The following is a 25,547-nucleotide window of genomic DNA, read 5'->3' as shown; positions in this document are numbered from 1 at the left end:
TCGGAGGATATGAGTTTTAATCTTATTTCATAGGATCATAGGGTGATAGGTTCAAAGCTGAAAGGGGCCTTTGTATTACCCAACTGAGGCTCAAAAAATGGGTGTGCTTGATAGAAGATCACATCAGTAGTAAGTTTACTTCTTCCTTGGATTCAAATTCAGGTTCCAAATGTCATGTTTTTGTTTTCTTATTTTTTTCTCACTGGACCACACTGCACAGAAAAAGAAAAGGTCAAGAAGCATATCAGAAAGTCCCAGTCACTCCAACCTTCCTCTACAATTAACCACGATATCAACCGCTCGGTTTACAAAACATTACACTTGCCCTTTACCCATCATTTTATTCACATTACACATCACTTCTCATAAATACATCAGGTCATACACGTTTAGAGTTGGAAGAGACCTCAGAGGTCAACTTGTCCAATTCCCTTGTGTAATAGATCAGGAAACTGAGACTCAGAGAGGTTCTCCTACTTAGGACTTGTAACCTTGCATAGGAAGTCAGAAGTCCTGGGTTCAAATCCCAGCTGTGTTATTTGTGCAAGTTTGGGCAGGTCATTTTTCTCTGGACTCAGTTTCCCACTCTGTAAGATGAAAGGGTTGACTTAGTCATTAGACAATCTTTAGGGTCTTCTCTAAATTCTATGATTCTCTCATCTTCCCACATCTTTCTTATCTACATTCCTGTGCTCCTTTCATATCCATATCCTCTAGAATATAAGTTCCCTTAGGGCAGGCACTATCCCATGTGTCCCCAGTGTCTAGCACAGTACCAAGCACATAGTAGGTACTTGATCAATTCTTGTTGCTTTCTTTCTATATCCAAATTTCTTCAGTACCCATTTCATTTTCATATTCATTTAATGTTCCTTTTATGCCAATATTCATTCTGTGTTTCTTCCATGTCTATGCTCTTTCACATGATGAGGATTCTTTGGCATTAAAAAAAAAAAGACAATTATTTATTTATTTCCTAAAATTCTTTTCTTTTTAAATTTTGAGTTCCAAATTCTCTCCTTCTTTCCCCTCTCCTTCCCCACCCACTGAGAAGGCAAGCAGTATGATATCAGTTATGCATGTGAAACAAAATTCCATATTAACCATATTTCAAAAAAAGCAAGAAAAGTAAGGAGAATGAGAAAATTCTATTTCAATTTGTACTCAGAGTTCATCAGTTCTCTCTCTGAAGATGGAAAGCATTTTTTCCCCATGAGTCCTTTGCAATTATTTTGGATCATTGTATTGATCAAAGGAGTTGGACATTTTCTTAAAAGAAGTAGATTGGTGAATGTGGAGTTTCTGCCCTGACCAGGTTTTGCCCTGGCCATATTCAAGATTTGAGGAAGGTCATTCTTTGAAGGCTGGGCCTGGCCTATTTCAGCCACTCTCTAGACCTCAGTACTTCTCCTTCTAGTTGTGTCTCTGGTGCCCCTGTGAGGTGATGGGGAGGAAGTACCTTTGAGAAGAAAGCCAGTGACTTGGACTGTTGGTCTTCTCTCCCTGTCTTGGCTCATCTGATTGACAAAATTTGGGGATACCTCCCCCTCAATCCAATCCTTCAAGTCTCCTGAGTTCTGGACTAGAGTCCTCTGGGGAAGGTCATAGATACATGGACCCCATTTTACAGAAATTTCGGGACTTATCCAAGATCATATAGTCATACATCTAGTAGTAAGTAGCAGAGCTATGATTGAACCCTGGTCTGGTGTTCTTTCCACCACAGCAGGTTGACAAAGTCTTATCCCTTCTTGAGCAATGGGGATCACTTTGGTTGAATCCTCTGGGTTCATTATAGCCCTACATAACAGTCTTCTCAGGATCTCCCTGGCCTCCTGAGGATGCATCAGCCCTAGATGTTTCATAGGGCTTACCCCCTACCCAAGGATCTCATAAGACCACAGATTTACAGTTGAAAAAGACCTGATACATTGCCTAGCCCAAACCCTGGATTTTGTGGATGAAAACAGTAGGGAGATACTGGTCCTGGAATCAGGAATACCTGAGTTCAAATCCAGCTTCAGTTTTGTGGGTAAATCACTTGCCTCAAGTCTATCTGCCTCGGCTTCCTCACTTGTAAAAGGATCAAGTTAGATATTTGTAAAAAACTTTGCAAACTGCTACTATTATTCTTACATTTAGAATCATAAACCCTTCATTCCATCTTTTCCACTAAATTTTAGAATTTTACAGTCAGAAGAGACTTTAGAATAGAGGGTGTTAGAACTGGACATAGAACACAGAAAATAGAATGTTAGAGTTGGAAGGGACCTTAGAATATAGACTGTAAGAGCCAGAAGACGCTCAGGACATCACTAAGATCAGCCATTCATCTCAGAGATGGAAGATTCAACCTTAGAAGGAATGATTTTCCCAAGGTCACACAGCAGAGTATCAAATTCAAAATACTTCGAGTATCAAAAAGAATAGTTTTAAAATAAAAAGGGTCAGGAGATGAGGGTTCAAGCCCCAGACTTTGCTTTTTAAGCCTCAGCTTTGTCATCTTTCAAATAGAGATCTCTGCCTTCTTTCTCCCTCATTAAACAAACAAATGGAATTAATTTGCAGAAAACACTGGCATGCAATGAACTGATTTTATTACTTTTCTGAAATACTTTCAGTGCCCAGTGATTCCTTCATAAGATTCCCCAATGCTTAGGCTGGGCCTTTTCTGCCAGATGCTGGACCCTGCTCCTTCCTTAGGGATACAGAACTGGAATGGGCTCTTGTGCTTTTGGGGGAAGGCAGAGAGAACCTATATGGGAAAGAGCCACCAGAGTGCAACAATGGCTATTTACATGGATGGGGCTGGGAAAGGGCTAGGAACTTTCCCCACCCCTTTCTTTCCTTTGTTCTTCTCCTTCACTTTTCCTTTTTCTCCTCCTTTTCACTCCCTTCTTCCTCTATCCCTTCTTTTCTCATTCTTCCTTGTCCTCTGTTCACCTTCCTTTTCTTCTTCTCCTCTCCCTTTTTCTTCCCACCTTTTCCACCCTAACCTTCTTTCCTCTTCTTGTACCTCACCCTCTCCTCCAACCAGGGACCCATTGGCACAGTCTCAGTCATTAAAACATTGCCTGGGGGTTTGGAAACCACCCTAGAGGTAAGGTGAAGGGTGGTGTGCAGCCTGAGATGACTCAGGATTTAATCAGAAGACTTGGGTCTAAATCTTGGCTCTCCCATTATGGTCTATATGACATTGGGCCATAAGTCTCTGGACCTCAGTTACTTCATATATGAAAGAGGTGATTGAACTAATTGACTTCTAAGGTCCATTCTAGTTTTAATTCTATGATTCTACGAAGGAAAGAAAATGGGGAAGGAAAGGAATCCCCAGACAAGGAAGGTCTTATTCATTGGACAGATGTTTCTACATTCATCGAATAGACATTCATTAAGTGACCAGAGTAAACAGGTCTGTCTGCGCTAGGCAGCAGGGCAAGATATACAGTTTAGATTAGATGGGATTTACAGAAATAACAATAATCTACAATTTGATATGATAAGTGCATTAAGAAATGTCAAAGTACTATTAAGTTCTACTAGGAAAGGCTTTTTGGAGGAGGTGATATTTGAGTTTGACTTTAGAGGATATGTATTCAACAAGTAAAGAGAAGGACATTCTAAGCAACAGAAACAGTGTGGGGAAACAGTTGGAAAATTGGAAGTTATGTTGGAAGTGGACTGGAGAGGTCAAGGCATGCTTGAGGTTGTTTGGGAGAGTAGGTGTGGTGAGAGGAGTGATAGGAAGTAAGGCCCCAAAGGAAGGATAGAAACAGGCTTCCAGTGTCTTGAATGGACCTTGAATACCAGGCAGAAGAGATAAACTTCAACCTACAGGCAAAAGCAAATCATGCAGGACTTTGACATAAGGAATGCCATGATCAGATTATATATCAATTATATATTATATTATATCATATCATATCATATTATATCACATCATAGTATATTAATTATATTATATCATCTATATTATCTATTACATTACATTATATAAAATATATGATACAATATTATACATAATATATACATACATGTAAAAATATAATATTATATATTACATAAGAAAGATCATCCCAGAAGTCCTATGCAGGACAGACTGAGGGGACAGAGACAGGAGATTGTATAAGATGGGTTCTCTCTCCTCTAGAGTCATTAGATGACAGAAGGGAGGGAAAAGTCAGGCAGGGCATTACAAAGCCACAATTCCATTGGTGCAAAGCGTTGAACTTTCACAGTTATGATTTTTATCCTTACAACAATCTTACAGAATAGGAACAGTAGAAGTTAGTTCTCTCATTTTATAGATGAGGAAATAGGTCCAGAGAGGAGGTGTTGTTAAAGTGAAAATCCCATGTTTGCCCTTTGCCCTGATTAAAGAGGCAAAGATCAGGATGAGAAAATTAAAAGGAGCTTATTAAAAAATACCAAGACAGAAACACGTAGATGGGATGACCACCAAGTCAACTAGGCATTGGACAACTATTGACAATTTCCATAGCATGAGCCAGACAATCCTGATATATCCACAACCTGTAAGCTCACGTTTCAAAGGAGGAGAAAGGTAAGTGAGCATGTGTGCTGAGACTATGTGCTGACTAACTTTGACTGTTAGGAGATGGGGTCAAAGTACATGCAGCAGACTGGTTGACTCCCAACAGACTGATTAACACTGCTGGGAAGACAAGCCAGAATGGAGGCTGCTACTTAGCTACTCAGCCACTCAGGAGCAGCTAGGTGGCACAGTGGGTTAGAGCCTTAGAATCAGGAAGACTCATCTTCATGTTTAAATTTGGCCTCACATACTTCTAACTGTGTGACCTTGGACAACTCACTTAACCCTGTTTGCCTCAATTTCCTCATCTGTAAAATGAGCTGGAGAAGGAAATGGAAAACCATTCAGTGTCTTTGCCAAGTAAACACCAAAGAGGGTCATGAAGGATAAGACATGAATGAACAAACGTAAGTTTCAGTAATGTAACTTTTCTAAGTAGGCTGGAAGTCAGGGTGAAAAAACCAATGTAATGACTAATAACTATTTTTGTAGAGAAGCACAAAGAAGTCAGGTGACCAAATGGGTACAGGATCTGGCATTGAACTTAAGCATCTTATCTTGACTGGTTTCCTATTGCCAGGCCAGGAGAGTATAAATTGCCCAGCTAGCATTGAAAACCCTTCAGGATCTGAGTCAGTCTTATTTCATATAACTACATTTTATGTGCTCCTCACTCAACCAAACTGGACCATTTGCCATCCCCTGAAGATGCTGTGTAGTGTCTGTCTCTTGTCTTTGCTTATCTTGTTCCCTACATCAAGGGTGCCCTCCCTTCCTTTCTCTACCTGTTGAAATCCTCCTCATCCTTTCAAGCCCAATTCAAATGCAGCTTTCTTCAAAAATCCCCTCTGTCATTTGTGATCCCCTCCCCAACTTCACAGAGCTCTTTGGTGTGTTTCTCTAAAGCAGTTACCAGAGAAAGCATGTAATCATTAACAGCGTTTGTGTAAATTACAAAACAATATTCATGAGGGTAGGGATTGTATTCCATTTGCACAGATCCTTGGAGCAATAAAGAGCCAGTATGTCCCCATTAGCTTCTCTCTTTCAATTCAATTCAACAAATAGTTACTACTTCTACTATTACCTCTGTTCTGCACAACATTGTGTTAGGTGCTAGGCAACATGTAAAATTTAGATGTGACATAATCCTTACCCTCATGGTACTAACAGTTTAGTAGCTTACATGCAATTACTGATCAGACAGGATATGATAAAATAATTGCATTAGGGAGGGGCCAACAAAGTAATATGTGGGTCCCGGCTCCTAGCATACAACATGGCAGAGTTTCCATCTGTCTCCCTGTTGACTCACTCACACCTACTAATCACGGATCCTAGACACTCAGTGATATGACAGATAGAGTTCTGCACTTGAGTAAGGAAATTCTGAATTCAAATCCTGACTCAAATTAGATTCTGGAGCAAGTCAATTAACCTCAGTCAGCCTCACTTGGAAAATGAGAATAATACTAGCACCTACCTTATAGGGATGTTTTGAGGACAAAATGAGATAACACAGGTAAAAAGTGTTTTACAAACCTTAAGGTGCTATATACTGATAATTACTATTATTTGAAATATTAAAGAAACTATTGATGACCTTGAGAAAACTGTGGTTGACCTTGTGGCTCAACTGATCTGGGTCTCTCTGTTCCTCTAAGTTCTAGGTAGGCTGGAGCTCAAACTTCCTATATATATAATCTGCTGCCTGATCATATTCACAGCCCTTCCAACTTGGTAGGATCCACTAGACTCGAGGTTGTTCTCTGCTAGGCACAACTTGGAAGAATCCAGAATCACATTTAAACTCTGGAGAAGAGAGGAAGAAATGAAATTTTGTCATTTCAGTGGGGGAGGTGGGAGACTATTGGTATGGAACAGAGCACAGTCATTGAGTTGGTTGGTTTGGCTTATCTGTTTTTCTGTTTTTTCAAGGGAAGGTAGGAGGAGGTTAGGATAGAGAAGATAAGGAGGGGGAAGGCATATCCAGAAATGACTGTGATTATTTTTAAAGGGTATGGATATATATGTATATATATAATGTGTATATGTATGTATGTGTATATATACATATATATATGTATATATTATATATACACATACACACACATTTTTTTAAAAGAAAAGAGCCATGCAGCACCTCTATGCCATGCTCAGTCATCCAAGTAGGAAATTAGTAGAAGGCAATAACATATAGATTATTAGATCATAAAAATTAAAAACTGATTATAGAATGTTAGAGCTTAAAAGAACTTCATAGATCATCTAATCTGAGACTCAGAGAAGGAAAACCATTTCTATAAGGTCACACAGCTGTTGACAGTTTTATACTAGAAAGCCTCCATAAAGTCTAGTGATCTCTCTACATCAATGAGTGCTAAAATCATATATATAGACCAGGCTAGCTGAGGATTCAAAGCACCTTAGAACCAAAGAACCAACCTCTTCCTTTTATAGTGGAAACTAAGGCCCAAGGAGAGAACATGTTGCCCACTAATGATTTCAATCTTGTGATATGCTGAATTTTAGGTAACAGGGGGCTAGATGGAGATGTCCAGAAGGCAATTGGACATGTGAGACTGAAGGGCACTGGAAAAAGGTAAGGCCTAGAGATTCAGAAGTTGTCAACACAGGGGTATTAGTTGATTTCAAGAGGGAAGATTTAAAAATAACTTGAATTAAAAAAAAAAAAACTAGAGAAGACAGGGTGAAGACAATGGGGAGGGGGAGGGGAGATATTTTAATAATGATCACGAGAAAGCTGGACTGGGCTGGAAATGGCCTGGATTTGAATCCCAGCTCTGTCACTGCCTAACTACGTGACCTGGAATGAGTCCCTTTCCTTCTCTGGTCTTTAGTTTAGAGACTACTAGGGCTCTAAGGTCCTTTCAAGTTCTGGCATTCTAGGATCCACGATTTTCTGGGCCTGAGATTCTAAGATTCTACTACAGTTGTGGCTAGGATGAACAAATTCATAAACGATACCAAAATGCTGAGGAAACCCAATTTCTACCCTTTTCTCATTTCCTGTTCATTGCTTCAGCACCCATTCCCATAGCTCTCCCACCCTTCCCTTCTTTCCCCTCCCCCACTTCAGAGATAAAACCACAGCAGAGTGTGGGAAAATCCTAGCCGAAGTTCCAAGAAGAGACCAGGACTCATGCTCTTAAGACCTAAACCCTTGTGTGCCTCCCCATTTCCCCACTACTAGGGCAGGTTATATAAGGGCCCCCTCCTTACTGGAGGTTTCAGAATTTTAACAGAAAAATAAAAGATATCCAGACTTGGGTCTATCTCTCTCTTGCATCTGAAGTAGTACTAACTTCCAAGATCTGAATCACAAAAATGCTTGGAAGAGGATTGGGGACTTCAGCAGAATTTAGAGCTGGAAGAGAGGTTAGGAGCTCATCCAGGCCAAGTCCTTCAGGGGCACAGAACCTCTCCTGATTTTACAGTTGAAGAAACAGAAATCCAGAAGGGTAAACTGGGCTGCTTGAAGTCACCCAGGCTTTAAGGAGCAGAGCTGTGATTCATATCCAGGTCTTGATGCCGAGTCAAGTTCTCTTTCCACTAGTATGGAAAGAAACCCTTTCCTTATGTCACACCCCAACTACAGATAAATTATAAAGAACAACTCCCTAGGTCTTTAGACTATTTAGTTCAATCTCCTCATTTTGCAGATAGTGAAGATGAGGCCCAGAGAAGGAAAGGACTCTCCCAGTGTCACAGAGGGAGGTTTGGAGCTTGACTTTGAGTCTCCTGAATCCTACCCGGACCAGGCCTCTTTTGTATTTTTTGTTGATGTTATCACATACACCTTATCATCATCTAGAGTTTCATTTATAAAATGATGGGATCTCAGAGTTAGAGGGACCCCAAAAGCCATCTTGTCATAGGATCACAGATTTGTGCCTGGAAGAAATCACCAAAAGCTCTTACTCCAACCCCCCCAAAATTAATTTTTTTTAATAAAAATGAGGAAACTAAGGCTCAGATCAGCAACACAGGAAGGGAGAAGCAGAAATGGGAATCAAACCCTGGACTCCAAATCCAGCTCTTTGCAAAGCCAATTGGAAATTGATAAAAAATTGTGGTTGCAATCCACTAAAGCCACTGAGGTTCACTTTTTTTTCAAATGTGAGAGGAAATGGAAGGTGGAATTAAAGGAGAGGAAGAAAGAGATACAAAAGAGAAGAATTAGGAAAGGAAAGAGAAGGAAAAAGAAAGAAAGAAGGGGGAGGCAGAAGGGAAATTGGGTTTGATTTTACTGTGTGCTATTTTCCCCCCAGAGAGCCTGAGAAAGTCCTCATCTTGAATCCTGGAGTTGATTCAGGAAAATTTTCCCTTTGTCAGATTGGGGGCACATTCCTCAAAGTGGAGACTAGCAAAGGGTGCTAGGAATGTTTAGTTTGGTGAAGGACAGACATGAACGGGCTAGAATGCCAGAGAGAAGTGATCAGGACATGCATCCTCTTCCTTTCCTTGAAGAGGTGGCAGATTATAGATACAGAATATCACAGATGCTCTTAGACTGATCTATGCTAATTGATCTTGTCACTGAGATGGGGCATGTAGAGCTGGAAATGACTGTGATATAGAACCAAGACTCATCAAGAAAATGGGTTTTTTCTAATGGATTAATGGAAATACATGATAGCTCTGTTCACATGTTTATTAATGTATCAATCAATAAACATTTAAGTGTTTTCTAGGTGTCTAGGCACTGGACCAGGCTCTTCCAATACAAAGATTAAAAGAAAACAATCCCAACTCTCAAGAAGCAGACGTTTTATTGGGGGACATAGAATGTCATTTTAGCAAATAAGGAAAAATTGTAAAACAAATAAATGTAAAGTGAATAAAGATAACTAACTATAAGGCGGGCAGTTAGGTGGCACTGGGCTTAGAATCAGGAAAGACTCATCTTCACATGTTCAAATCTGGCTTCAGACACTTACTAGCTATATGTTCCTGGGAAAGTCACTTTACTCTATTTGCCTCAGTTTCCTCATCTGCCAAATTACCTGGAGAAGGAAATGGCAAACCACTCTGGTATCTTTGCCAAGAAAACCCCAAAATGGGGTCATGAAGAGTCAGACATGACTGAAATGACTGGACAACGACAACAAAAAAATAAGGAAGGAAGTAAGACTGACAGAGAGTAAGAAAGGGAACTGAAAAGAAATACTTGAGCTGTGTCTTGAAGGAAGAGAAGGATTCTATGAGATGAGGATGGACAAAGGGCTGTCATGTGATGGTAGCAAGGTTAGACTCCCTGGGCCTTTCCCTAAAGGACAGAACTTGGAGAGCTGGTATGAAAGCTGCAAATGATGAAGGTAAAAGAGCTTTTGGGAATGTCTGTCCATTCTTTAAGACCTAGGAATTGCAAAGCTTGCAAATTACTTGCAAAACTGGATGGACTTTAAGGTAAAGACAAGAAAGGTGAAGAGGATCCCGAGCAGCAGAAGAGAATCCTGTCTTGTGTGAGGATGTTGCAGAGTGGAAGAATGTGACCTAAAGGAGAAAAAGAAGAACCAGACAACAGAGCTTTGTAGAGGCTATGAGGCTCTTCTGAAGAGAGAGAGTTGGACTCCCTGAAATGGAAGCAGCTGCTTGGACTCCAAGGAATGAAGAGGTGAATGGACGTGTCCTCAGGAGGAAAGAGGGAAAACTCATCTGGTGTCAAAGGAAGAAGAATTGAGATGGGTAGCCTAGAGACAGCCAGGTAGTGTAGTGGGTAGAGTGTTGGACCGTGAGTCAGGAAGACACAAGTTCAAAGCTTGACTCAGGAACTTTTTAGGCTGTGACAGTGGGTGAGTCACTGAATCTCTTAGCCTCAGTTCCCTCATTTGAATAATGTATAATCTCTGTGTATATATAGATATAGGTGGGTGTATGCATATATGTGTGTATGTGTATATGTATATGTATATATAATGTAGATGAAGATCTATATAATCAGTAGACAATAGCTTCTAACTCACAGGGTTATTGCAAGGATCAAATAAGATAGCATTTCAAAGATTTTTACAAATCTTAAAATGCTATTTATCTACTTGCTATTATAATTAGTTGTAGTATTTGACCTGTCTGAGGAGGTGCACAAAGTAGCTATTATAACAAATAATACAACTGACAGTATTCGCAGAGAGGACTTTGCTTCTTTATGTGGCATGTGTCAAGTACTACGGGCATCCTTCCAAGACTCATCAAGTCTGATGACTGTTACCCTTTCTGGTAATTCATGTGGAGACAAATATTAATGCTAAAAGGAACCTTGAACACATTGCTAGGGATTATGAAGTTCTGGTGAAGACATTGAAGACTTTAGGGGCATGGACATCTCCAACACACTGTTATTCATTCACAGAAGAAAGGTAGATGTGAAATATGATAGACTACCCAAAGATGTCTGAAAATGGGATATACATTTTAGCAGCAAAGATTAAAAGCATAAGAATTAAATGCTCTTGACTAGGGATAAAATGCTCTGAATAAGGATTATATATGTGTGTATGTATACATGTATGTATGTGTGTGTATACATATGTGTGTACATATATATGTACATGCATATAGGACAGCTAGGTGGTGCAGTGGATAGGGCACCAGTGCAGGAGTCAGGAGGACCTGAATTCAAATCTCACCTCAGACACTTGACACTCACTAGCTGTGTGACCTTGGGCAAGTCACTTAACCCCAACTGCCTCATCCTGGGTCATCTCCAGTCATCCTGATGAATGTCTGGTCATTGGATTCAGATGGCTCTGGAGGAGAAGTGAGGCTGATGACCTGCACAGCCCTCCCTCACTCAAAGTCAAGTGCAAGCCATGTCATCATTTCTCTGATGACATGGTCTTCTTTGGTAACGAAGGATGAATGGACACATGCATATATATCAGGTATTAGAAGATATCTTCGTCTACTTTGTAGAGATGAGGGGGACTCTGGGTATGGAATTTTACATATGTTTTCAGGGTTTGTTTTTTTGATGTATTGATCAATTTTATTGACTTTTTTTCTCTTCTTTCCCTTTTTCTTCGAAAAAAAATCTTTGTTATATGGGATGGCTCTCTGGGAAGGAAGAGAAAAAGGATTACCAGAGGAAAAATGAAAAGATCAATAAAAATTTATTTAAAAAATATATTTGCCTGAAATTTTGGGAATCTAATCCTTAAACTGAATCTAGTCTTTAAACTGAAAAGGAAAAAGAAAGAATAATATAGTTCAAGAACCAAACTTGATAAAAATAAAAACTAGCTACAACATAGGAAGGAGAATAGTAGTAGAGATCCCCAGTAATTCCAGACAAAATGGAAGAAAGGAAGTGGCAAACCATGATTTCAGCTTTTCATTTGCAAGGCAAACTAGAGATCTAGTTTATGGTGTCTATATCTTCTTTGTACATCATTGTTTGCATGTTATCTCTCTCATTAGACTGTGAGTTCCTTAAGATCCAGGATTATTTTTGTCTTTCTTTGTATCCCCAGGCTTAGCACAGTGTCTGGAACACAGTAGGTACTTAATAAATATTTGTTGATGGATTGACTGGGGAAGTGAGGAAAGGAGTCACTATTTTCAACCTGATTTTCACCAACGAGAAGAAACTAAATGCTGAAGTAGAAATCATTGGGAACTTGGAGGGAAGTGACCATTCTGTTTTTGGTAGAAGAGAGAAAGAAAACCAGGTGTGGTTTGACACGCGATTCATGTGATTTTCCCTTGATTCAGGGAAGACAGATTTCAAAGGATTTGGAGAAAAATTATTAAGGTCTTGTGACCTAAAATTCCACAGGAAAAGTCATCTGAAAAAAGTAGGAAACTCTCAAGAATGAAATTCTGAAGACACAAAATAAAACAATTCCAATAAGAAGGAAAAGGGGGAGCTATTTGTGACTGCTCGAGGAACTTGCCAACCAGCTCAGATTTCCAAATGATATGATGAAATGTTAGCAAAGGAAGGTAACAGAAGATAAATAGAAAAGAGCGGCATAGTCCCATATAACAGATAGTCAGTTTGAGTATTGTACTGGTGCACACAAAATGTAAAAACAAACAAACAAACCCAAGAAGCATGTTTCCAGCACATTGGACAGAGTCTTTGTGACTATCATAATCAAGAAGATGGGCAAAATTCTCATAGGATAAGGTGTGAATAAGTTGTCATCTGTATCTGAAGAGGGAATACCCATATCTTAGGAAATCACAGATTCGTAAAGAGATTGGCAGAGATTCACACAGAGATACTACACCAGGAAGTTAGGGGAATACTATAGATAGTTTAATTTTCAGATATTTTTCTCCTCAGTGGTGGAATGATGGCAATGTTTCATGACAGGCAGAATTAATACAAGAGCTCGGAATAGGAGAGACTATGGATGTACTGGAGCCAGCTCTAACTGGCTTACAGAGTTGATTGTTAAATTTTCAGTGTAAGCATTTATACTTCAGAAATATCAGGAGTTGATTTATTGTTTTGCTGACTGTCTAAACTTGAGAAATTTTGAATAATGCAGATTAAACTTAAAGTTTAAATTTTAAAACTTAAAATTAAGACTAAACTTAAAAGTATGTATACATCAGCCTCTCACTCACCCCTCACCCCAGCCTAGTGGTTAAACATTTATTAGCACACCGCTGTATTGCTCTATCAACATTGCTTGAACTCAACAATAAAGGTTCAGGAAATTAAGTCATCACCAGACTGGAAGCCCCATGACCATCAACCAATAGTAATGACAACAACAACAACAAATTTATATGGTGCTTTAAGGTTTACAAAATGATTTCTATCCATTACCTCATTTCAGCTTCTCAATATCCCTTGGAGGAACATTTTGCTTCCTTCCTGTTTTGAGAGAGGACACACTTGACTCTAGATTCTTGCCAGGAAGAGATCCATAGAGAGAGAGTTTGGAAATAAGGGACATGTTGAAAGCCAGCTTTTCCCTACATGTCTGCCTCCCAAAGTCTGTCTGTCTGTCTTTCTCTCTCTTCCCCTGCATCTCTCTCTCTCTCTCTGTCTGTCTCTGTCTGTCTCTCTGTCTCTGTCTCTATCTCTCTTTGTCTCTCTGTCTCTCTCTTTCTCTCTCTCTCTGTCTCTCTCTTTCTCTCTCTCTCTGTCTCTCTCTGTCTCTCTGTCTCTCTCTAGGTTTCTCCCTGAAGAGTCTAGAACTAAGTGGGTCTTCTCTCAAAATGGGAAGGAAGAAGAAAGTCTCTTCTCTCCCAAACTCTCTGTTATATCCCTCATCACTTGCTCCACTGAGTTTTCTGGGCTAAACCTAGTTTACAGGTAGATTTGGGTTGGATATAAGGAACACTTTTTAACATTTCTAGCTGTACCAAAATGTAGTGGGACACTTCTGGAGACAGTGGGTTCCCCCTTACTAGAAGTCTCCATGTGACAGCCAAATGACTCTATTATCAGATAAGGTAGTGCAGTAGATAGAGTGCTAGATCTGGAGTAAGGAAACCCTGGATTCAAATCCTGGGTTCAGACACTTACTAGCTGCTTGACCCTGGGTAAATCATTTAACCTCTGTCTGGCTCCATTTCTCCATCTGTAAAATGGAGATAATGATAGCAGCTACCTCCCAGAGTTGTTGTGAGAATCGAATTAGATAATATTTGTAAAATGCTATATAAATGCTAACTGTCATTGTTATATCTTAGAGGGGATTCTTGGCTAGGTTTAAATGAGATAAGACAGCCTTGAGATGCATTTTCAACACTGTAATTCTCTGATTCTGTGGGTAAAGAGAACCTTTCCAGAGCAGGGGACTGGACTTCTGATCTGAGGGTTGTCATCTTTCCTCTGGAGATCTGCTTCTCTCCGAGTGTGCCAAAAGGTTTGGGGGCCCACAGCAGGCCCCTCAGACCTAGGGGAAAGTGATGCTTTCAGACATGGACTCAAATCACATGAAAAATGAATTCAGTTCAAGATTTGGAGAATATTTTTGTGTTTTTATTTAAACATTTCAGAAGAAAAAAGTGGGGATTACCAGCTCAAACTGGTTCATTAGTTTCTTCTGTTTTTTGACAGCAATAATTATTTTTTTTTATTTGTTTTTGGTGCTCTACAATCATTTCCTTATATCTTTGATTTTTTCCCCTCCCTCCCCCTCCTTCCTCCCTACCTCCCCACTTCCTCCTGAGACAGCATACAATTTTATATAGTTTCTACACATACATTCCTATTAAATACATATTTACCTTAGTTACGTTGCATAGAAGAATTAAAATGAATGGAACAAATCATAAAACAAACCAAAACATAACACAAGAGAAAATAATCTGCTTCATTCTGCGGTCCAAGTCCATAGTTCTTTCTCTGGATGTGGAGGGCATTTTGCCTCAAGAATCCATTGGGAATTTTTTAGGTTCTTGTGTTGCTGTGAAGGGCTACGTCTACCAGAAAAATTCTTTGCACACTATGGTTATTGCTGTGTACAAAGTTCTCCTGGTTCTGCTCCTTTCACTCAGCATCAGTTCATATAAGTCCTTCCAGGTCTCTCTGAAGTCTTCCTGTTCATCATTTGTTATAGCACAATAGTATTCCATGACATTCATATACCACAATTTATTCAGCCTTTGCCCAATTGATAGGCATCCCCTTGATTTCCAGTTTTGGGCCACAACAAAGAGAGTTGCTATAATTATTTTTGTACATGTGGGACCCTTTCCCCTTTTTATGATCTCTTGGGGATACAGTCCTAGAAGCGGTATTGCTGGGTCAAAGGGTATGTACATTTTTGTAGCCCTTTGGGCGTACTTCCAAATTGCTCTCCAGAATAGCTAGATCAACTCACAGTTCTACCAACAATGAATTGGCGTTCCAACTCGCCCATATCCTCTTCAACATTTATCATCCTCCAGTTCTGTCATGTTAGCCAATCTATAGGTGTGATGTAGTATCTCAGAGTTGTTTTGATTTGCATCTCTCTAATCAATAGTGATTTAGAGCATTTTTTCATATGACTATAGATATCTTTAATTTCTTCCTTTGAAAATTCCCTGCTCATATTCTTTGACCATTTATCAGTTGGGGAATGACTTGTGTTCTTGTACATTTGACTCTGTTCTCTATATATTTTATAAATGAGGTCTTTATCACAGACACTAGTTGCAAAAATTCTTTCCCAGTTTTCTGCTTTCCTCCTATCCTTGATAGCATTGGTTTGATTGTGCAAAAACTTTTCAATTTAATGTAATCAAAATTATCCATTTTGTCCTTTTAATATTTTCTGTCTCTTGTTTAGTCAAAAATTCTTCCATTCTCCATAAATCTGATAAATATACTATTCCTTGCTCCACTAATTTGTGTATAGTCAGTCTTTGTACCTAGATCATGTACTCATTTGGACTTTACTCTTCTGTACAGTGTCAGGCATTGGTCAATGCCTAGTTTCTACCACACTGTTACCCAGTTTTCTCAGCAATTTTTGTCAAACAGTGAGTTCTTATCCCAGAAATTGGGGTGCTTGGGTTTATCAAATTGTAGATTGCTATATTTATTGACTACTATGTCTTGAGTACCTAACCTATTCCACTGGTCTACCCCTCTGTTTCTTAGCCAGTACCAAGTGGTTTTGATAATTGTTGCTTTATAATACAATTTGAGATCTGGTAGAGCTAGGTCACCTTCCCTGGCATTCCTTTTCATTAGTTCCCTTGACATTCTGGACCTTTTGTTCTTCCAGATGAATTTTGTTATTATTTTTTCTAGCTCTAGAAAATAACTATCTGATAGTTTGATTGGTATGGCACTGAATAAGCAAATTATTTAGGTAGAATTGTCATTTTTATTATATTGACTCGGCCTACCCATGAGCAACTGGTGTTTTCCACTTACTTAGATCTGACTTTATTTCTGCAAAAAGTGTTTTGTAATTGTGTTCATATAGTCCCTGGGTTTGTTTTGGCAGGTAGACTCTCAAATATTTTGTAGTGTCTACCCTAGCTTTAAATGGTATTTCTCTTTCTATCTCTTGCTGTTGGGCATTGTTAGTGATATATAGAAATGCAGAAGATTTATGTGGGTTTATTTGTAACCTGCAACTTTGCCAAAATTGTTTATTATTTCAAGTAATTTTTAACTTGGTTCTCTGGGATTCTCCAAGTATATCATCATGTCATCTGCAAAGAGTGATAACTTAGTTTCTTCTTTGCCTTTTCTAATTCCTTCAATTTCTTTTTCTTCTATTATTGCTACAGCTAGCATTTCTATTACATATTGAATAATAATAGTGATGATGGACATCCTTGTTTCACCCCTGATCTTATTGGAAATGCATCTAGCTTATCCCCATTTCATATAATGCTTGCTGAAGGTTTTTGGTAGATACTGCTTATTATTTTATGGAAAGCTCTGTTTATTCCTATGCTCTTCAGTGTTTTCAATAGGAATGAGTGCTGTATTTTGTCATAAGCTTTTTTTGGCATCTATTGGGATAATCATGTGGTTTCTGTTAATTTTGTTGTTGATATGATCAATAATGCTAATAGTTTTCCTAATATTGAACAACCCTGCATTCTTGGTATAAATTCTACCTGATCATAATGTATTATGATAATGATAAGTTGCTATATTCTTTTTGCTAAAATGTTATTTAAAATGTTTGCATTTATATTCATTAGAGAAATTGGTCTATAATTTGCTTTCTCAGTTTGGGTCTTTCTGGTTTAGGTATCAAAACCATATTTGTATCATAAAAAAATTTGGGAGGACCCCTTCTTCCCCAATTTTCCCAAATAATGTATATAGTGTTGGAATTAATTGTTCTTTAAATGTTTGATAGAATTCATTTGTAAATCCATCTTGCCCTGGAGATATTTTCCTAGGGAGTTCGTTGATGGCTTGTTCAATTTCTTTTTCTGAGATGGGGTTATTTAAGTATTCAACTTCCTCTTCTTTTAAAATGGGCAATTTATATTTTTTAAAATAACCATGCTTCTCATTTAGATTGTCAAATTTATGGACATACAGTTGGACAAAGTAATTTCTAATTGTTGTTTTAATTTCCTCCTCACTGGAGATGAGTTCACCCTTTTCATTTTTGATATTGGTAATTTAGTTTTATTCATTCTTTTTTTAAATCAAATTGACCAAAGGTTTATCAATTTTGTTGTTTTTTAAAAACCAATTCTTAGTTTTATTTATTAGTTCAATAGTTTTCTTAATTTCAATTTTATTAATCTCTCCTTTGGTTTTCAGTATTTCTAATTTGATATTTACTTGGGGATTTTCAATTTGTTCTTTTTCTAGTTTTTTCAGCTGCATGCCCAATTCTTTGATCTCCTCTTTCTCTATTTTATTCATGTAGGCATTCAAAGATATAAAACTTCCCCTAAGAACTGCTTTTGCAGTATCCCATCAGATTTGGTAGGTTGTCTCATTATTGTCATTCTCTTGAATGAAGTTGTTGATTGTTTCTATGATTTGTTGTTTAACCCACTCATTTTTTAGGATTAGATTATTTAGTTTCCAATTAATTTTTGGTCTATCTTCCCATGGCCTTTTATTGCATATAATTTTTATTGCATTATGATCTGAGAGGGAGGCATTCCATTGGTTTCTTCTTAATTATGAAAACACATTGATAGTCAGGGAGTACTATCCTGTTAGCAAATCTTTGCCTTTTAACTCTCCAGATGCATCTGGAAATAGATGAAAACCAGGGAGCATCACCTCAGTCAATATAGTGCCTTGCTGTATACCAAAAACTCAGAGAACTACCCATAGAATCAGAGAAATGTAGGGTTAGGGAGCCCATGGTAGGCACTTAGTAAATGTTTGGAATTGAAGTGCAATGTGGGCCACAGGTGGCAATAATTATAACTGAAAATTAAAAATATACTTTCAGTTCCACAGGGTGGCCACCTAAGTGAGAACACTTCTAATTTACAATAACACAGACATATACTATTTTGAGAACAAAAAGTTTCCTCTTTTCAATGAATTGTTTTGATTTGGGGGTGGGGAGGATGATGGTGGTAAAGTCGCCTTCACTTGTGGCCTGATCATGTTAGTCATTTTTCATAAGGAGGCATGAGCTGGGAATCAGGACGCTTGGATTTAGAGAACCTACAGTAGGACAGGACCTTAGAAGATAAAATATGCCAGAACTGGAAGATAGGTTAGAGATGATCCAGTTCAAAGTTTATGAGCCTGGAGTCCATGGATGACTAAGGGGATTGTGGATAGGTTTATGGGAATCTGTGAAATCTTAAATATTTTGGTAACTATATTTCCTTATAATTTCCTTTGGTAACTCTGTTTCCCTTATAATCCCACACATTTTTATTTTATGAATTAAAAAACATTCTAAGAAAAAAAACCCCACAGGCTTCATCAGACAGCCAAAAGACCTCAGGGCTCAAGAAAGGTTAAGAGTCTCTGATCTAATCTAACCTCATTTTAGAGAGGTTGAAACTGAGACCTCAAGAGGGGAAGTGACTTGTCTAAGATGACATGGCAAGTTAGTGACAGAGCTGGGACTCAAATGAAACTAGTGCTGGGAAACAGAGGCTGAGTTCACCATGAAGAAAAAAGATCTTTTAAAGAATTAGAGTAATCTATAAGGAGATTGGATTGTATTTAAATAGGGTGGATGACCACTTGTTAAGGGCTGAAGGACAGTAGGGGAGTTGGACTGCAAAATAGGAAGGAGGAGGAGGAGGAGGTACAGAAGAAGAAGAAGAAGAAGAAGAAGAAGAAGAAGAAGAAGAAGAAGAAGAAGAAGAAGAAGAAGAAGAAGAAGAAGAAGAAGAAGAAGAAGAAGAAGAAGAAGAAGAAGAAGAAGAAGAAATTCATATTAACATAGCACGTCAAGATTTTCCAAAGCACTTTCTTCTGAGCTAGAAGTAATGGAAAAATAGACTGAGGCTGGCTCAGGTCAGGCTGGAGCACCCTTTCCCTTCCACTAAGGGGCTCTGGCTCTGAGTTCACATGGACCAGATTTCATCCTGGAGGAACCTGGTCTTTTCCTGTCCCCACTCAGGATCCTTGGGGGGAAATACTGAAAGCTTAGTATTAACTGTTAACTGCTTATGTTAACATCTTCCCAAAAAAGAGTAGAAAGGTACACAATGTACAGTGTAAATCAGATATTTTCAGTCATTTCTCAGTCATATCTGACTCTTCATGACCCCATTTGGGGTTTTCTTGGCAAAGGTACTGGAGTGGTTTGCCATTTTCTTTTCCAGCTAATTTTACAGATGAGAAAACTGAGGTAAACGGGGTGAAGTGACTTGCTTAGGGTCACATAGCTAGTAAGTGTCTGAGGCTGAATTTGAATGCAGGAAGATGACTCTTTCTCACTCCAGACTTGCAACTCTATCCACTGGGGCACCTAGCTGCCCCAGATATAGGATAATTATTTATTTCCTCTGAATAAAAGAAATGAGCAGAACACAAAACACTCCTAAGGATGGCTAACACTGACTACCCAGCCCGCAAGGCTTGGAGTCAAGTATGTTTTTTTGCTCCCCTTCCTCAGGGTTCTCTGGTTCCCTGAAGGCATTTGGGGTTATCTAATCTCTCTGACAATGGCTCCAGACCCAACCAATGGCATTATTCCCTCAAGTGTAGGAGTTGCCCCCTGCATCCTCGTTCAACCAGTTCCATTTAACTATTAACATTAAATAAGCATTTATAAAAGAATATTTACTTCAAATGTTGAATTGCAAATATGCAAACCCCCCTCAGATACTCTCTCAGTCTCTGGGGAGGGAGAGGAAATCATAGCTTAGTTCAGTTCCTATAGAGCACACAGTCCCAATTCCAAGTGGGTTCGAGTCCCAAGCTCCCTAGTTTCTCAGGGCTTCCTCACTGGGCTGATTCATTGCACCAAGATTCTTCCTGTAATCTTGGCTCCAAAGTCTCAAACTCAGGTCAGCCAGTGGCTCCTGAAACTGAGAAGGACCAATGACTCAGAACACAAACAAACACTCCCAGGCCCATTTCTTGGAGGCACAGTTAAGAAAGAGAGACCTCTCTCCACCCCTTGCTGTTTGTCAACAGTGATCTTCACCCTCTGGATACAGCCAGAAAGAGCTCACCAGAGAGGGAGTTCAGGAAAATGAAATTCGAGAAAGAGTGAAAGGCAGAAAACAAGCAACTATCTTCGTCTGGCCAGTTTTAGATGGTACCTGTTCTAGTTATGCAGTAAACTATTGGAGGCTATCTCTACACACTGGTAGGGGTGTGGAGAGCATCCATGTTAGGAGATCTGGGTGTGTCCAGACAAGCCCCCATTGCACAAGCTTGGACAAAAGCTTACAATGTGGAATAGTAACTTACAACTCCTATAACACTCTCCCATGTGGTTGATACCTAAACATTAAGACATGAGACGCTTAATGGGATGGCTGAATAGCTGTTTCATCTTCCCATTGGCTCCATGCTATTCAAACAACTTCCTTTAGGCTCTATTGTATCTCCTGGCAAACTAGAGCATGACTTGGGGTCAACTTTTCTGGAAAGGGTGTTTGTAGAAAACTTTTCTTGCGGCCATTCAGTTTCAACTGAACAGCCCTGGAGCTCCTAAGTCCTCAAAGTCACAAGTGCATTTCAAGGCTGGAAACATCCATCTTGGGGTCTTCTTTTTCACCTTTGCTTGAAGAAAGAAGCATGAAGTAGAAGAAGCAGTCAAGGACCTGGGGTCAAGGCACAGGCTCATCGAGGCAACAGAGGCCTTTTCTGCCAAGTTCAAGCAGACTTCCTTGGGGCAGTGGGGTAGGGGGTGGAAAAAAGACCCTTCTTCCCTTTGCAGGAAGTCTGAGACAGGCTGGTGCAGTCTTCACATGTTCAGTAGATAGGAAGAGAGAGTAGCAGATGGGGGTCACTCCTTTTAAGATCTGTTTAATGGTCAGTTCTTCTCGGATCAGTGGCCAATCCTCTTTGATACGGAGCCCCATTATGAGACAAGGAGAGGCATATAGGGTTGCACATGTCCTATAGACATGTCCTGTTCCATCTGCTATGGGATCAAAGACTATTCTCCCATGGGATTGTATCTTTTACACTGAAATGTTATGATTTCCAAGGACAGAGGGGTGCTGACTCACTGAGCAATAAGGCAGGGAATTGGGGGAATTAGAAATAAAGGACTGTGCCTGTGGGAACAAGACTTCTTGCTGTTTTTCAGAATCCCTTTATGCCCCAGCTTCTGGGATAAGAACTCATTGTTTGACAAAAATTGCTGGGAAAACTGGATAACAGTGTGGTGGAAATTAGGCATAGACCCATACCTGACACCGTACACAAGAATAAAGTCCAAATGGGTACATGATTTAGGTATAAAGATTGATACCATGAATAAACTGGAGAAGCAAGGAATAGTGTATTTATCAGATCTATGGAGAAGGGAAGAATTCTTTACTAAAGGAGAGATAGAATGCATTATGAAATGCAAAATGGGTAACTTTGATTACATTAAACTGAGAAGTTTTTGCACAACCAAACCCAATGCAACCAAAATCCGGAGGGATGTAGTAAATTGGGAAAGAATTTTTACAGCTAAGCTCGGGGATAAAGGCCTCATTTCTAGAATATATAGAGAACTGATCCAAATGTATAATCATACAAGTCATTCCCCAATTGATAAATGGTCAAAGGATATGAACGGGCAATTTTCAGAGGAAGAGGTTAAGGCTATCTATAATCATATGAAAAAATGCTCTAAATCACTATTGGTTAGAGAGATGCAAATCAAAACAACTCTGAGGTACCACATCACACCTATAAGATTGGCAAACATGACAGAACAAGAAAATGATAAATGCTGGAGAGGATGTGGGAGAGTTGGAACACTAATTCATTGTTGGTGGAGCTGCAAGCGCATCCAACCATTCTGGAGAGCAATTTGGAACTATGCCCAAAGGGCTACAAAAATGTGCATACCCTTTGACCCAGCAATATCGCTACTAGGACTATATCCCCAAGAGATCATAAAAATGGGAAAGGGCCCCACATGTACAAAAATATTTATAGCAGCACTCTATGTAGTTGCCAAAAACTGGAAGTCAAGGGGATGTCCATCAATTGGGGAATGGCTGAATAAATTATGGTATATGAATGTAATGGAGTACTATTGTGCCATAAGAAATGATGAACAAGAAGACTTCAGAGAGGCCTGGAAGGACTTATATGACCTGATGCTGAGTGAAAGGAGCAGAACCAGGAGAACTTTATGCACAGCAACAACCACAGTGTGTGAGAGTTTTTTCTGGTAGACTTAGATTTTTGTAATAACACAAGAACTTCTTACCAAAAAAAAAAAAAAATCCCAATGGAGGATCTCAAGGCAAAATGCCTGCCACACTCAGAGAGAGAAATATGGAAGTCACTCACATATTGTAGCAGATCATGTTTGTGTATGTGTATGTGTTTGTGTATCATGTTCTGATTTGTTATACGATTTCTTTCATTTATCTTAGTCTGACTACATAGCATGACTATAGTGAAAATATACTCAATAGGAAAGTATATGTAGAATCTATACAGAATTGTATGCAGTTGTGGGGAGGGAGGGGGGGAGTGGGGGGTAGGTGGGGGGGATAAAATCACAATTGTATGGCAGTGATTGTTAAACATTACAAAATAAAAAAAAAAAAAAGAATCCCTTTATGATGAGGAGAACTCCTTCTCTGCACTCAAATATCAAAAATGAAATGGTCCAGTCCTTGCCCAGATCTCATGATCTCTACTAAAACTTACTGTGGATGAGGGCACCAAGAGCCTTAAGGTAAAGGAGTTAAGAACTAAATTCAAGGATCCACTTTCCTAGGGAAGCTAGGGGACACCCAGGGGATCTGTCCTGGAGGGGATGAAAAGAGACAATCTCAGGGATACTCAGGGACTAGTCTAGTGACAAAGGATAAAAATCAGATCTGGAACAGATGACCTTTAAAACCAATGACAATGTTCTATGATGCAAATGTATTCATTCAGCTGACCAAACAACCGGATGTCAGTTAAATCCACAGGTTTTAAAAATAAAGCAACTCTGAGTAGAAAGAAAGAGTGGGGCCTTCAAACATTCATGAATGTGTCATGAGTTAAGCTCTTTATAGGATCCTAAAACTGAACACCTTCCCAGGTTCATACATACCCCTCTCACCACTCTCAGTTCCCCAAAGAAAAGTGATATTTTCCTAGGTGGAGTTTCTTTACCCATTGGTGTGTTTGGGAGTTTCCAAAAGAGGTCCAAATAAGTTTTTTCCTCTGAAGAGTATTTGATGTTCCCAAAGTGTTCATCAACTCTCTCTTCTACTAAATTCCTCTTCTGATAGTTCATTGTTTTATAGAGGTAAGCTTGGACCCTCAAAGATTAGCTAGCAAAATGTAAATACTGCTAGGTGTTTCCCAACCTGTAGCGGCTTTGAGTCTGGGCCTAACAATGGAATCTTTGGCTTTCTCTCAAAGACTGACACAGCTTGGTTTGAAGGGGGAGCATCACTTTGGCCCCAGTAATTGATGGAAGCATCTACTAAGGTATGAAGGATAGAAGGAAGGCAATACAGGAAATTTACAAATCTGTGTGATGGCATTGAAGGTCCTGGTTGTAATAAAAAAATTTTAACTGATAGGGAATAACCTACATTATCATTAGGAATTTAAAGACTTGGCTTAAATTTGTATTTTAGATGAACCCAGATAGAGAACTGGGCATTTGGGGATGGTAGCACAGAACAAGGGAGTTTTAAATCAACTGGGGAAGAGACAAAGGCACAGCTAGACACAAGTCTTATTGACCAAATCTCTTTATGTCTCTCTGTCTTTGTCTCTCTCTGAGTCTATCTATCTGTCTCTCTGCCCTCTGTCTCTCATCTGTGAAATGATAGTAATATTCGTATGATCCATTTTCATGAGGAAAGTGCTTTGTAAAGTTTAAAGCGTTGCAGACATTTGGATCACTAGTCTAAGGAAGAGGGTAATAGCATACAAAATATATACTATATAGGGTATTCAGAAATTATTCAGAACAGAGTCCAGGGGATCTCATCTGAAGGTTTCTCTGACCTTTAAGCAGGTGCATAGATGGCTATCTCAGCTCCTGTTCCATTGTGGGAGATGGGCCACCATTCTCCACCCCAAACACACATATGCCCCTGGCTGAATCAGCTGTTGCTGCCCATCAGGCTGAAGGAAGGAAGGTGGGGGCAGAGGATGATTAATATGAACTCCTGCCACCAGAAGCTGAGGAAAATAGAATATCAAAAGTTGATGAATTTGGAAACCCCAGTCTTTTGATCTTCCTGTTCTCAACGTGGCATCTGACCGGTGATTTTATTTTCTTCTTTTTCAGTCTTGTTTGCTATCTCACGAATAGACCTTTAGCTAGCCTAACACACAAGATTGTTTCTCTCTCCCTCTCCTAAGGACAATGGCTTATCTTTGGTGGATTTTAACCAGGGGTATGCTGGAGCCAGCTCAAACCAACTCAAGAGAACAGATTCCTAAATTTTCAGTGACTGCTAAAATATCAAAGGCTACAAATCCAAGATGAACTTTGTGCAAAGCCAACCGCTGATAATGTTTAATATAAAATTTTAGAATAATCTCTTTGTTCTCTCTGAAGCAAACTCAGAGGGTGCCTCTTCCTATGTCAACAAAGCCAGCCAAGGCTGACTTAACATTCCTTAAGAGACCTTTAACCTAAGACACTATCTCGAATAATGGGACATTTTCCATATCTTAATATTTGTAGACATATACTATGTTATGGCATGTTAATGGTAAAGAAAACACAGACATCTTAGGTCGTAATTTCTATTGAACTTTGTTTACCCTTTCCTATGTCAGTTATCTGTTTAGGGCAGGAAGCCTGCCACTTACTAGTGGTGGGATTTCCGAGACATATGTTTACCCAGCTTGGAATCCCAAGGCCTGACCAATATTGCTTTGCTAATTGTCCTGTCTTACTGAATTTATGATTTGTTCAACTAGGAGAGTTCCTTTCTCACGGCAAAATGTATATAAGCCAGA

The 25,547-nt window shown here is 39.2% G+C and overlaps 1 long non-coding RNA gene across 1 annotated transcript; it reads right to left on the bottom strand.

Moving 5' to 3' along the window:
- Window positions 1-24,672, bottom strand: LOC140497275 (uncharacterized). The gene is made up of 2 exons (XR_011964599.1): window positions 24,582-24,672; window positions 1-212 (listed from the first exon to the last, which is right to left on the bottom strand). It is a non-coding gene; the product is annotated as an uncharacterized lncRNA (long non-coding RNA).
- Between the last annotated feature and the right edge of the window lie 875 nt (window positions 24,673-25,547).

Source organism: Notamacropus eugenii, chromosome 1 (genome assembly GCF_028372415.1).
Source record: "Notamacropus eugenii isolate mMacEug1 chromosome 1, mMacEug1.pri_v2, whole genome shotgun sequence".
Lineage (NCBI taxonomy): Eukaryota > Metazoa > Chordata > Mammalia > Diprotodontia > Macropodidae > Notamacropus > Notamacropus eugenii.
Note: the sequence above shows the minus strand (reverse complement) of the source record. Positions and strands in the feature narration are given on the sequence as shown.